A 13,665-nucleotide genomic window follows, 5' to 3' on the forward strand; every position below is an offset into this window, starting at 1 on the left:
TTCTGTGATTAGTGACGTTACAAAACAACTACACATGTATGCATACTTAATCTATTGCAACCAGAACGGGAAGGGTAACAACTAGAGATGTCCTAACAAACAAGTGAACGTAAAAACCACGCATAAGAATGTTTTCAACATAACCATATTTATCCTAATGCACCTAATGCATTAACAAATGTGCACAAACCAGTTGTCAAATACAACTTTTTTGGCAAGTTTGTTTCTCCAAACATGTAAAGGAATTTTTTCTTTACGTTCAAAAGGTGTAACACCCCGCTATTTTTGTACAAGACAAATAATAATAATAATAATAATAATAATAATAATAATAATAATTATTATTATTATTATTATTATAATAATAATAATAATAATAATAATAATAATAATAATAATAATAATGATAATAATAATAATAATAATAATAATAACAATAATAATAATAATAATAATAAATAACTAATTAAATATAAGTAATGAATTATTAATAATAATATAATATAAAGTATGATACAAGTTGGTTCGTTTTACTTTAAACGTCACCTTTTTTTATAGGGGCGGCATATAATGTATATTTAGATTTAACTATTAAAAAATAAATAAATATATTATGTCTAAAATTTATATATAGCCGGTTATGGGGGGATTTATGGGAGGGAATATTGCCTTAATTAGGATGAGTAATGTTACCTTAATTATGTTTGTAACCCCCATAAAAACCTACGACAAACCCTAATCATTATTTTCCTACCATATAACTAAAATCTAGAAAAGAAAAGAAACAAACCTAGAAAAAATACTCCCTTTGTGCCGCCTCCTATAGATGAGAAGCAGAAATTTTACTTGCTCGATTTTCTTAGTTTATATATATTCTACTATCCTAAGTCCCAAGGTTTTTGTAAGTATCATCCTATATGTTTTTTTTAGCTTTTATGTGATTATATTTTAAATTCATTAGAAAATTAATTAAAGTCTTTTGAGTATATTTATTAAAATGTTGAATTCATAATATGTGAAATTCTTGAAAATTTGTATGATTATTATATTTATTGTTTAAATTATTGTTTTCTTTATAAGAAAACGTGTACGAAAAAAATGAAACGTGAGATGCTTGTTTTTATTTGATAAAATATATAAATTTTAAATTGTTATAAAAAAATATATGTATATATGTGTGTATATTATTGTTATATGGATCTAGTAGTTTCGATGATGAAAATCCGATTTTCTTAAAAATGTTTCTTTTTTTTAAGAAAATATATAAGTTAGTGAGATCGAGTTCTTGTTAATATAAACGAAACTTTGTGATGTTAAAATATATTATAATTTTAAAAGTTAATGTTGTATTCATGTGTGTTTGAGGAATGATATAAACTAAGTATAAATTCTTTGGTTTATAAATCTTTATTATTAAAACGAGATCTAAAATTTAAATATATAAAATATATATAGTTGATCATTGTTATTTAAATGATGTCTAAAATGATTAAAAATAGTAAACGACCAATAAAAATTATGAAATTTGGTACCCATTGTAATTGGTACCTTCCGGACACAATGACGAAGTCAGTTTTTCTGTTTGGACATCAGAAACAGTAGAAACTGGACTGTTTAAGGGCTGAACGTTCTTTTTCTTTAAAAATATATTATTTAAATTGATCAATATTATTTAAATGATGTGGTTTAAATGGAATTCAAGTGAATTGTTTGTGCGGTCAAATTGGTGTTGTTTTGAATACGCTCTAATGCGTGCTTTTCCTTGGGAGTTACTTGTTAGGACCTCATTTCGTGAGGGGTCATTAATGTGCTTCTTTGAGTTAAGAGATTGTGTTACATGCGTATTTAATAAGGTACGTACACACTAAGACTTGGCCATGCATAATTATCTTGGATATTACTTGTATGTGATTAAAGTTGTGTTATGTTAGTTACTATGGAATAAGATCACATAAGGACTTAGACTCCCGAATAATAAATTATTAGTAAAAATCCTCTTAAGGGAAAATTGGTTTGGGATACCCAATAGGGTTGTAGAAAGGATACTCCTAATAAGGAGAATTGAAAATTGGTACCCAATAGGGTAATTTGGTCTCCATTGGCGGTGCCCTAATAAGGGCCACCACGAGGGGAATGCATACTCTTAACCTCGATGACTCGTTAAGATATCGGGTAACATCTTGGTCGATAATTGCTTTGGGATTAGCTCTCCCTTGTGTATTCTACCGAACAGATTACTAAAGAAACCCACTCAGTCGGGTGATTGGATGGTTGGAGATGAGTCATAGTACTCAATGGATTAAAAGGGGATGATGTATTTAATTAGAGCCTTTGTATGCTAAGTTGATTGAGATATAAATTAATGTTTGTTTGATATTCTAGTTAATTATTGTCTCTAACGTGTACTGTGTTTTGAACACCTGCGATGCTGATGTTGTCTTTGACGACTAGCGGATTGCTTGTAGGGCGAGACTTCGGGAGTGAGGATTTCATCTTAGCACATTAGACCTCTTTTATTTATTTTCTTAGGTTTCAAACATTGAGAAATTCAATTCCTAAAGACTATGTTATGTTTTGTTTTCATTTTAGAGGACCAAGGGGGTTCTTGAGTTGTACGAGGATTTACTTTAGACTTTCTTTTTATTATTTCCGCTGCTATAGATTTTTTACCACCGTTATCTTTATGGGTATGAGTTGCCGCCGTCCTTCCCTCCCCAGACCCTGTCCATAGTTTTTGTATGCGCGGGATACACTGGATAGGATGATGATGATCTTTACCATTAAAACGTAACCGGTTCAGAGTAAAACGAATCCTTAGACTTTTGTGTTTAAACATTAGTTAATGGTCTGAATATCGCTTGGAGGCTACATCTTTATGTAAAATTCCTAATTGACTTTTGTCATGGTATTGTTTACTCAATTATTTCATTTATTTATTAATTAATATCATGTTACTAAAATACCCTTTGACCTTTCAGAATTTGACTTTGACTTTTAGTCAATGGGCTTTCTGCTAGACTTCTCATCTTCTTTGGAAGGCCCACGGGTTTTTTACCTCCATAATACCTAACTTCCCTGCCATCCCTCTTCTCTGGCTATCCTCCTTTTAAGGAAAATAACTACCCATCACCTTCCACTCTCCCATATTGCATGGTTCTCCTTGTTTCAGATTTGATAACTGCCCATTATTCCCACTACTCCCATGATAGTCCACTTCTTTTCAGAAGCAACTCCCCTTCCTTATCATTATAAATAGGGACTACCATCAAGAGGAAAAGGGTATCTGAACTAGCTTCCAAAGTATTCTTACTCATACTACTTCCTTAGCCTTCCCAAGCCCTAGCACAAGCCTTAGCAACCTCGAATCACATTCTTCTTGCATTCATTCTTTAATCAGTCATTCATTAATTTCCGATCTACGTTCTAACTTGAGCGTCGGAGGGGTTTTCCGGGAAATCACCCCCGGACAAGGCTAACGAGTTGTTTTGCAGGAATTTAAGTCGCTTTTTCTCACAAGTCGCTTCCCTTGATCCCACTTCCATCAAGTTCCAGGTATTTTAAATGTCTTTTGCACTTCCACGTTTCATCACCGAAACAGTTTGACGCCGTCTGTGGGGAAAGTTGACAAAAAGTCATGGCTCCTAAAAAGAATCCCACACAAACTGCAACCGTGCATAGCACAGATACAGACACTTCCGCAGGTCACGCTAACAATCAAGCCGTGACTCGTCGTGATCTGGACATGCTAGCGCGAAATCTCACGGCCGCGTTCTCTGAACAACTTCGCGCCGTCATAAACAATACCCCTACTCAACAACGAGTACTGGAAGATATGACAACTCAGATAAAAAACTTGGAGGAACGAATCGAGCCCCATCCTGAGATACCAAAATCCCATGAATCTCAAGATGGGAACTCAAGGACTTCCCACTCCAATAGACGCAACAAAAACAGGCGGGAAAGGTCCAGAACATACCCGCACCATAGCAAGACAGATACACAAGATGGTGAATCCAAAACCGCCACTCCAGATGCCCGAACCTTCTTAGAGAGCAAAAAACAAAAGACGTCGGAGAGCGTCCAATCCCTGGTGGATAAAAGAAGGGAGGAAAGAAAGAAGGCGCAACTCGCTGGATCTAGCCACCCCCTCACTTCCGCCACCATGCCGCGGAATGAGGCCGATAAGAGTGTCCCTCCTGAAGAGCCCATATCATTAGTCTCTCCACTGGCCATGGAGATACTAAATACTCCCAATCCCGGGAAAATAAAGGTACCAAACATGGCGGCTTTCGATGGCACGTCATGCCCACATGAGCACCTGACGGCATATAAAAACCTTATGCTGCTGTACACCACCAACTCATCGTTATGGTGTAAGTTCTTTCCAACTACTCTTACCGGAGTAGCTTTGACATGGTACACCTCCCTTCCGGGAGGAAGCATCCACAACTTTGCCTAACTAGAAGGCAAGTTCTTGGGCCATTTTATAGCCTCAAGAAGGCAGGAGAAATCAAACTTCCACCTGCTTAGCGTCACTCAGTTGGAAGGAGAATCCATATCCTCATATCTTAAGAAGTTCCATGAGGCAGTGCTGGAAGTGACTGACTTGGAGGAGTCGGTTGCGCTAAACGCCCTAATCAACGGAATGAAGGCCCAACGGCTGAAGTTCCAGTTGGTTGAAAGTTAAGTAAAGACGTACGCAGAGGCCATGAAACAATGCCAAAGCTATGTCACGGCCTCGGAAATATGTCAGGCACACGATCCGAAAAGGCGAAAAGGAGGCCGGACCCTCCCATCATCCCTCACGACGTAGAGAGGAACATCCTTCAAGGGAAAAGAACTACATGCCACGTCGTCCTGCGCCACCATCTGATATGGGACCTCCACGAGCCCGACAAGTATATGTTGCGGAAGGAGGAACTAGGACGCGGAATCTGGGAGACGGAGGAAATGACCCGATGTTCAATCGAAACAGGAGGGACATTTTCTTCGCTGTTCGAGATCAATTGCCAGCTCCACCACCTGTTACCACCCCTTCTGATAGGCGCAACTATAATATGTGGTGTGATTACCACAAAGAGCACGGCCACACTCTGGTGCAATGCCGCGAACTGAAACGCATCCTGCATCAGTTGGCAGACGAAGGAAAACTGTCCAGATTCCTGAACAGGAGGGAGTATGATGCTGGAAGAGAAGGGGAAAGGAGGCCATGGCAACAGAAACGCAGATCCCCCAAGAGGGATGAAGCCAGACGAGAAAGTTCCGACACTCAAGGAACTATCAACATGATTTTTGGGGGGTACACTGAGGAATATCCCACTATCTGGGCTGCAAAAAACAGTGTCCACACTTTGCTGAAAGGACCTCCCATGGTCGCATCTAAGGGACCGGTCATGAAGTTCGATGCCACGACCTCCCAACCGCTGCAACAACCCCATACTGACCCTCTGGTGGTCACTCTTAAAATCGGGCAAATGAAAGTCAGACGGGTGCTGGTGGACACGGGAAGCACGGCTGATCTTATTACAATGGAGTGCTTGAGAAAGATGAAATTCGAGGAAAAGCACTTACAACCCCTAGACAAACCACTGATTGGGTTTGGAGGGAGTCAGGTCATTCCGTTGGGCACGGTCATTCTCCCCGTACGGGTAGGGGAGAAAAATGAAAGCCGGACCATGCCCATACGGTTCACGGTGGTAGATCTCAACTTTCCCTACAATGCTATTATGGGACTGCCACTCATTAATAAGATCAAGGCAGCAATCTTTCCCCATCAACTCTTGCTGCAATTCGAGATAGATAATGGACAAGTTGGCATTCTCAAGGGAGACCAGGTGACGGCTCGCCAATGCCTCGTCAACACCCTGAAGCGCGGATCTTCCGAAACACCTGCAAAAAGAAAGAGGGAAGAGAATGTCCCAGCTGTCATGAGCGTATACAGGGAAAATCCCAGCACGCACGAAAGGCCTCACCCCATAGAACGATATGAGGCAGTAGATATGTTTGAGGGGAAACAAATCAAGATAGGGAAAGATCTTCCTAGCACGGTCAAACAGGACATAGTGGCCACCATTACTGAGTTCCGTGACGTCTTCGCTTTTTCCACGGAAGAAATGCCCGGTATTCCTCCAAGTGTCATGTGTCACAAACTCGACATAAAAGCCGGCTATAAACCCGTGAAGCAGAAGCTGCGACATCAAGGAAGGGAGCGGATAGAGACTGCCAAAGAGGAGGTCGAGAAGTTGTTGAAAGCCGGATTCATCAAAGAATGCAAATATTCTGATTGGCTCTCCAATGTAGTTCTCGTCAAAAAATCTAATGGGAAGTGGAGAATGTGCGTCGACTTCACGGATCTAAACAAGGCATGCCCGAAAGACGATTATCCGCTTCCCAAGATAGACCGTTTGGTGGACTCTACAGCGGGACACGCCCTGTTGAGCTTCATGGATGCTAACGCGGGTTACCATCAAATCCCGTTGGCCCCTGAAGACCAACCGCACACAGCATTCATTACGAATGTCGGCGTATACTGCTACAAAGTCATGCCCTTCGGTCTAAAAAACGCCGGAGCCACTTATCAGAGAATGGTAAACAAAGTGTTCCAGTCTCAGATAGGCCGAAATTTGGAGGTATACGTGGACGACATGATTGCAAAGAGTAAACAAACGTCCGAACATGCAGCAGACCTCCGAGAAACATTTACAACCCTCCGGAGACACCAAATGCGGCTCAATCCGGAAAAGTGTGTGTTTGGAGTTACTGGAGGAAAATGCCTTGGTTTCCTTGTTGACGAAAGAGGAATAGAGGCAAACCCGGACAAGATAAAAGCAATTCAGGATATGAGATCTCCCGCCTCCGTGAAAGAAGTACAAAAACTCACGGGATGTGTAGCTGCTCTGGGAAGATTCCTTTCAAAGTCCGCGGACAAATGTTCCCCCTTTTTTAAAACAATAAAACAACAGAAGTTCGAGTGGACAGCAGAAGCAGAAGAGTCCTTTCGCCAACTCAAAGAGCACCTGTCCACATTGCCAAAACTAGTTTCACCCATCAAAGGGGAGAAACTAGTCCTATATGTCTCTGTCTCCGAATATTCGTTATCCGGAGTACTGGTTGCGGAAAGGGAAAAAAAACAGCTTCCCATATACTATGTGAGTCATGCATTCCGCGGCTCGGAGGGAAACTATGGTGAAGTCGAAAAAGTCATATTCGCAATCGTCATGGCAAGCAGGAAATTGAAGCCCTACTTTCAGTCCCACCAGATCATCGTCCGGACTGATCAACCTTTGAAAAAGATATTGGAAGGGAAAAACAAGTCAAGCCGCGTCACCGATTGGGCAAACCAGCTAGCGGATTTTGGCATCGAATATGAGCCTCGAACAGCAATCAAAGCCCAATCTCTGGCTGACTTCATTGCTGAAAGCACTTTCCCCTATCATCCTAAACCCAATCAGGAATGGAAGCTGTATGTAGATGGGTCCTCAACACAATCAGCAAGTGGGGCTGGACTCCTCATCGTGTCTTCCGCAGGGGTCCGTATGGAGAGGGCGGTCAGGTTCGAGTTCGCAGCATCCAACAACGAGGCCGAATATGAAGCATTATTGATGGGACTGAGAATTTTCTACGAAGCAGGAGCCAAAAATTGTCCGCCTTCTCTGACTCCCAATTAATTGTGGGACAAGTGAACGGGGAATTCGAAGCTAAAGATGATAGCATGAAAATGTACTTGCAGCAGGTGAAGGAATTTGTTCAAAAATTCGACAAGTTCACATTGGAGCACATTCCAAGATCCCAGAATGCCCAGGCTGATTCTCTAGCGAAGCTTGCCAGCTCAGCAGAAACCTCCGCGGCTCGAGACATTATCTGGGAAGTGCTTCCTAATCCCAGCATCAACTTCATGGTCGATACCATCGACAGATCAGAAACATGGATGGAGCCGTACATCGAATATTTACGGAATCAGACGCTTCCCCAAGATGAAAGCCAAGCCAAAATGCTCCAGAAGAAAGCCAAATGGTTCGAACTACACGAAGGAATGCTCTACAAAAAGTCGTATACACACCCCCTCTTGAAATGTGTATCCCCTGAAGAAGGAAACTATATCCTCCGCGAAATACACGAAGGAGGATGCGGTATACATCAGGGAGTACGAACTGTCATCGGGAAGGTCCTGAGAACTGGATATTATTGGCCCTCACTCCGAGAAGACGCGGAGTATTTGATCAAAAGATGTCCTGAATGTCAGTACCACTCAAAGATAGGAAGGAAGCCATCTAATTACTTGACCGTCATGCAAGCCGTCCTGCCTTTCGACAAATGGGGCATGGATCTACTTGGCCCCTTCCCTCCGGCAAAAGGGCAACGCAAATTCATTATTGTGGCCATTGATTATTTCACAAAGTACGTAGAAGCAGAAGCCCTTAGTTCAATCACGGACAAACAAGTCTGTCAGTTTCTATGGCGAAATATCATCACAAGGTACGGCATCCCCCGAGTGATCATAACAGATAATGGAAGGCAGTTTGTCAGCAAGAACACCATCGAATACTGCGACAAGTTTAACATCCAAATCAGATTCAGTTCAGTGTCCAGGCCGCAAACTAACGGTCAAGTTGAGTCCGCGAACAAAGAGATCCTGAATGGCATCAAGAAGAAGATAGAGGGGGTCAAAGGCAATTGGGATGAAGAACTACCAGGCATCTTATGGGCAAGTCGAACAACCATCAAAGACGCAACAGGGCATACACCTTTCTCTTTAGTATACGGATCCGAAGCCGTGCTCCCAGTTGAAATAGGCGTACCCTCTACAAGGGTCACCTACTACTCACACGACGAAAATGAGGAAGGAAAAAGAGCAAACTTAGATCTGCTGCCAGAAACAAGAGGAAACGCAATGTTGAGATCAGTAGCGCAAAAACAGAAGATGATCCGTAGCTTCAACCGCCACGTCAAAACCAGACGCATTCAAGTTGGAGATTTGGTCCTCCGGAAAATCGAAGCTACGGGAAAGATTGTGGAAAAAGGAAAGTTAGGGACCAACTGGGACGGACCTTTCAAAGTCACCAACGTCATCAAACCAGGAACTTACGAACTAGAAGACATGAAAGGGAAAAAACTACCACGACCATGGAATGGAGACCATCTGAAAAAATTCTTCATTTAATAAAATTTGCAAGGGGCAAACAGTAAACGTCCGCATAAACAGTCTCATCAGTATCAGTCCGCGACTACAATCACTCCGCAACAGTTGCGTTTTAATTCAAAATTATTTCAAACACTTGTATCCTTATCAATCATTAATAAACAGGTTTCATTTTCAAGATATCCGGCTCTTATGTTTGCAAATCTTATTAAATCAGTAACGTCGATAAGTCGGACCCCCAGATTGGGATCCCTAAGTTCAAAATATCCGTCTTCTAAATGTTTCCTAACCGGGACATCGATAAGTCGGACCCCCAGTTTGGGGTCCCTAAGTTCAAAATATTCTAAGTTTTTCAAAGATGTTTCCTAACCGGGACATCGACAAGTGGGACCCCCTGATTGGTGTCCCTAAGTTCAAAAAATCTAATGTTTCAAAAATCTAAGATGTTTCCTAACTGGAACATCGATAAGTCGGACCTCCAGGTTGAGGTCCTTAAAGTTCAAAATATTCCAATTGTTCCCGACCGGGACATTGATAAGTCGGACCCCCAGTTTGGGGTCCCTAAGTTCACAACATTCTAAGATACCCCCAACCGGGACATCGACAAGTCGGACCCCCATACAGGGGTCTAAGGGCTATAAATGTTCCTAGTACAAAACTACTTGACGTCACCTGCACGCGACAAAGCAATATTCCGCGGCCTCAGACGAGTGAAGCCACGGCTCAACAAACAAAAGCATGGATACCGTGAATAAACTCCATAATCAGAAATATATATACACCAAATATTCAAAATACAAAGTTGAATGTTTACAAAAATCAAATTACAAGGTCACAAGATTATACATCTTTCAAAAAAGCCTTGACGACTTCATCCGGCGGCAGAGGAGATTCGATCCTTCCCTCTTCAAGACTGGGGGTGAAGCTGACATAATCTTCAACGTTGAACGGCTCCACCCCGATCTCAGACAACTCCCGGGACAAGCCCTGGAGGTTCCAACCTTCGTCAATAATAAGGTTCGATAGATCAAGGCACAAAACCTCCAGGTTGGAGAGCGTCAAGTTTTCCGGGACATCTGACGCCGGAGGAGAAGAGAGAGCCAGCTGATCCAAGTCGAGACATAAAGCCTCCCTCTCAGCCTCAGCATCTATCCTTTCGGACCAGGCTCTCTTTTCTTCCGCGTCCCAGACAGTGTCGACCAGTACCGCCGACTCCCCGTCCAAGACAGGAGCAAGGTTGGACAAAGCTTCACTCCCCTTCTGATCAGCAGTTTGCTGAAGGGAAGTAAAATCCATGCCCAACTCTGCGGCAGCCAAACGATACTTTTCGTCACTGATCATGGTTCCGGCCTTCACCATCTCCGCCGTCAGATCTCCAAGAAACTTCGACGCTTCCGGCTCATCCGAAAGAAGCCGGTCTCGAGCTATCCGGGCCTTCCTGGTTAGGCACAATTTATATACCTTAGCCGCGGATAGGATCATCTTGAAGTAGGAAGAATCGGTCGACACTTGCTGCATAAGTTGCTGGTTCTGATGAACGAGCTTGGCATGGGTATCCATTAGCAAGCCGACTTCATGGCCGATGCTCGCAGACCTTGTGGAAGCAGCATCTAAGTTCTCGACAGTCTGGTCCAGCTGCTTCCGGGCCCTTTCCCGCCATTGTTCGGTCCTGACCAAGCGTTCTTTCAGCTCAGAACACTTGGCCAGTTTCTCTTTTAAGCTCGGCAGGTCCTCCCGCAGCTTTGACAATTCGTCATTCAGCTCTTCACAGCGGGAGGTAAGGGCGGCCATGGTTTCCTGGTCTGCGGCACTTTGACGGTTTGCGTCGAGCTCAAAAGCTAACCGTATGATCGCCTGCAAAGGAATAGCTATTAAAGAAATCCGGAAACAACAAATAATCACACTACTAAGTATAAAAAGTCATTACCTCTGCCGCCGAAGCTTGTGCCTGACGCACCCTATCACGGGGGGCATAGAGTCTAGTAGGTCGACGTCCACCTTGCTGATTAAGTGGGACGTCGCCCTGTTGAAACGAACAATTAAACCTTTATGCCCCAACTCCGGAAAGGGTGTTTCGTGTCGAAAAGGGGAAACCTCCCGACGACGATAAACCTCGGCAAACTGCGATGAGGGAGCCGCGGAAGATTCCCCCACTTTCTCCTTCCCCTTGTTGGAAGATGGTCGTGGAGAGTCCAGAAGGGGCGATGCCTCCTTTTCAACCGACCTTATTTGGAGAGGCACGGCCGTTGGGATCGTGCCTGCGGAGGGTCTCTTGGCCGACCTCTCCTTGTGGGAAGAAGAATCCCGCTTCCTCTTCTTCTTCCCACTCTTTTTGTTCACCCCCCTCGTCTGGGGAGGAATCACCCTCTCAGATTCATCGGGGATATGAACTTGTTTTCTCTCCTCAAGAAGTCGGAGAGCCTCTTGCTCCGAAGGCACGTCCTCCAGACCCTTCTCTACGGTCGTTGAATCCTGAAAAAGAAGTTGAAGAATCAACAAAAGTCTTTCACAACGAAGAACTTTGTAAAGTTATACCTTTGGAGGAAGAGGGAGAGGCTTATCCTCGGGCCGCTGGATGGCCCCTTGAGCGAGTCTGAGAACGCTGAACTTCTTCATTAGCTCCGGACTCTTTGCTCGAAGGTTTTCCTTGGCTATCCCTGTAAAATCATGAGTTAGAAACAGTCAAACGTGTCATAGACAAGAAAAGGAAGAGACCCGGCAACTCTTACTCCGATCGATAGCCAAGCTGATGCCGAATGCTGAGAGGAGGTTCTCATTCTCCAACTCAGGACGACCGGGTATCCAGTTAAGTTGGACGTTCATTGGTTTCCTTCCCAATTGAACGTCCATCTTTGCATATTCAATGATCACCGCGTCATTAAAGGAACATTGCGGGATCCCATTATTAAAACCCGAGAGATTGAGTTTGATGTCAAAAGAGGTCTTGATACTCCACCCCTCTGAGTTATATAAATAAGCAAATTTCGTCCTATACCCCTTCTGATTATCGGGGAGGTCTTGGACTATCTTCAGTCCTCGACGATGTGTAAAAGTAATCCAGCCACAGCCGTACGATTGCGAATTACATAGGCGGGCTCTGAATATATATCTAAAGGCTGTGAGTGTTGGTGGCACGGCTAATACTTTACATAAGATCAAAAAGGCCACCATACAACCCCAAGCGTTTGGGTATAACTCGGGCACTGAAACGTTCAAAAACTCTAACACCTCTCTAAAAAACGGGTGAAGAGGAAATCTAAGCCCTAATTCAAAAGAAGGAAAGTATACAACTATACAATGTGGGGGAGGAAACCTAACGGTGTCATAATTCCCCGGGGTAATAATGTTTATATTATCCTTTAAACCCCATTTTTGAGAGATGGCCTCCCGACGGTTGTCTAAATCTCTCTTGGTCTGTAAATCAATGAAGTAATTTAGAGGCCCGCCGTTTGGAATGTAGAATGGAGGAGGAACTGGCGCTGCACTCTCCCTTCCAGAAGACTCGGCTGATCCTTCAAGGTTTTCCATATCTACATACAATAACCCTTCTAGGTCAGGATTTATTCGCGGCAAGTAATTTGGAAAGAAAGCAATGCTCACTTCCCAAGGAGCAGTTTTCATAATCTCCGGAGGGTATATAGGGGATACGGACGACTCATCCCCAGCTTTTATTGGTTCATAATGGGGGGTAATTCTCACCGAACTACTTTCATCCGAGTCATTCATTGGTAACCCCTTTTTATTAAGACGCCTACGTACTATCAGAGGAGTTTCCGACAAGTTAGTAGGGTTGGTGTCTGAGTTAGTTATAGTCTCTTGAGTAGTCGCGACATCCATGTTAATAATAAAGTAAAAGTCAAAACTTGTAAAGAATGGAGACTAAATTCATAAACAAATTCAAAGTTCTAGGCTAACATTCATGAATAGATTGAAGAAATTCAAGAAATTCAAGAACAGTTTGAAGAATAACTTGAAGAAATTCGAAAAATCTGGGAAAAGTTTGAATACCTTAAAGTGAAATTTGAAGATTTGTCAGAAACTTGATGAAGATCTGTCAGAAACCTTGAAGATCTTCAAAGGATTTGTCAGAAGTTGGAAGAAGGGATGAAGATTGTCAGAGCGTCTCTCTCTACTTTCTCTTGCAATTTGAAGATTTGAGGAAGTTAATGAGGATTGGGTGAGATGGAACTGTTCCAACTACCCTATTTATTGCAGCAATAAATGCTTCATTTGGGACCTGAACATTCGAAAGAGGATGGAATTCCAAATGAAAGCTGGGAAGTCGATAAGTCGGACTCCCAATGAGGGGAAGTTATCAAAGATTTTTTCTTGAGTTTACTAATGACCGTGAAGTCTATTAGTCGGACCCCAGTTGAAGCGGTAATGTTGCCAAATTTTTCTAAGTGTTAAATTCATGAATATAGCCGGGAGGTCGAAAAGTCGGACTACCAATTAGAGAGGAATGTCATAAATTTGTCCAAGTATCAAGCCATCCGACCGGAGGGTCGATAAGTCGGATCCCCAGG

The sequence above is a fragment of the Amaranthus tricolor genome, chromosome 10 (assembly GCF_026212465.1).
Source record: "Amaranthus tricolor cultivar Red isolate AtriRed21 chromosome 10, ASM2621246v1, whole genome shotgun sequence".
Taxonomy (NCBI): Eukaryota; Viridiplantae; Streptophyta; class Magnoliopsida; order Caryophyllales; family Amaranthaceae; genus Amaranthus; species Amaranthus tricolor.